At 43.3% G+C, this 1,779-nt stretch overlaps 1 pseudogene; it reads left to right on the top strand.

Moving 5' to 3' along the window:
* Positions 1-807: 807 nt before the first annotated feature.
* LOC101413634 (developmental pluripotency-associated protein 4 pseudogene) lies at positions 808-1,421 on the top strand (annotated as a pseudogene).
* The last annotated feature ends 358 nt before the right edge of the window (positions 1,422-1,779 follow it).

Raw genomic sequence — 1,779 nt, 5'->3', positions numbered from 1 at the left:
ACTATATGCTGTTTACAAGAGACCCACCAGAAACTCAAACCACAAATAAGTTGAAAATGAAACTGTGGGAAAATACATTATGCAAATAGTAAAGAAAAGAGAGAGCTGAGGTGGCTGTACTAATATCAGATAAAATAGACTTTAAATCAAAAACTGTTGTGAGGGAAAAGAAGGTCATTTTATACTGCTAAAATCAATTCATCAAGAATACATAACAGGCGGCGGACGTGACCCAGTGGTTAGGGCATCCGTCTACCACATGGGAGGTCCACGGTTCAAACCCAGGGCCTCCTTGACCTGTGTGGAGCCCATGTGCAGTGCTGATGCGTGCAAGGAGTGCCCTGCCACACAATGGTGTCCCCCACGTAGGGAAGCCCCACACTCAAGGAGTGCACCCCGTGGAGAGAGCGGCCCAGCGCAAAAGAAAGTGAGGCCTGCCCAGGAATGGTGCCACACACAAGGAGAACTGATACAAGATGACGCAACAAAAAGAAACACAGATTCCCATGCCGCTGACAAAAACAGAAGCAGACAAAGAAAACTCAGCAAAAAGAGAACAGACAACTGAGGTGGGGGGGAAGGGGAGAAAAATAAATAAATCCTAAAAAAAAAAAAGAATACATAACAATTATAAATATGTATGTGAAAAGAATTTTCTTTTTATCAACTTCAGCTTCTTTTCTGACTATGGAGAATGCAAAAGGCAAGGAGAAAGGGAAGAGGAAGAGTGGGCTTCCAGCGAACCAAGCACATCAGGTTTACCAAGAACCTCAACTAAGGGCACCAAACGGGAAAAAAATGTGAAAGATGACAAAGCTTCCTGTTCACAAGGGAGTGCATCACGCAAAGTCAGCTGAAAAACCTCAGAAGATAGCAATTCCTCCATTACCATCTAAACTGCCACCAGTCAACCTGCTTCACCGAGACACCGTGCAGGCCTGATGCCCTCAGCTAAAGCTGAGCTCCAGAAGCCAGAAATTAGAAGCATATAAGCGACTCTGTGAATATGTTTACCCATATCAAAAGGATATCCCAGTCACAGCAAAGGAGGCCAAGATCCAGACAAGGTCCCAAGGAAAATCAAAGTGCGAAATGCCTCTGGAAAATTCTGAGGAAAGGAAGATGTCTTCTGAGGGCATTGACCCTCCGGAAATGGCTCCTTCCTCTGAGGAGGGCATATCTGACCTTGAGGAATCTAGTCTTCTTGAGGGAGTTAATACAGTTGTGGTGATGACTCTGCCCAGAAAGCAGTTTTGGCCTCCTGGATGAGGATCGCAGCTAGGGCCAGGAGAATGGACTCAGTGGAATCACCACAAGAAGCCTCTGGGGTCAGGCGATGTGTGGTGTATAGAATAAGTCTCCCTGCAAATACATGTGGTTGGGTTCACCTGCAGTTTCATGCTAGAGGTTTTAATTCTTGACATTAATATTTGTAAAAAGTTATGTCTCCTTTTCTACATTTTCTTCACCATTGACATGCATTGAAGAATGGGGAATTCTGATGGTTGTTTCACCTAACAGTGATGAGTACTCTCAAAAATGTGAGAAATATTTAACATTTTAGTTGTGCACGTAACAGATAACATGAATTGTCCGTAGCCCTAAGTCAGAAGGTAGAAGGGAGTCCCTCTGAATTTTAATGCTTGAGTTTTAGTTTCTACCACTGTCCTAATGAAAATAATGCAATTGCTTGTTCATTTACCAAATCAGATACTAGTATGGGTTCTCAGAGAAAATCCAAAGTAAGAAATGCCTCTCCATTTTTTCTCTCGGGTCTTT

The sequence above is a fragment of the Dasypus novemcinctus genome, chromosome 1, assembly GCF_030445035.2.
Source record: "Dasypus novemcinctus isolate mDasNov1 chromosome 1, mDasNov1.1.hap2, whole genome shotgun sequence".
Lineage (NCBI taxonomy): Eukaryota > Metazoa > Chordata > Mammalia > Cingulata > Dasypodidae > Dasypus > Dasypus novemcinctus.
The sequence above is the reverse complement of the archived record's forward strand: the minus strand, read 5'-3'. Positions and strand labels throughout refer to the sequence as shown.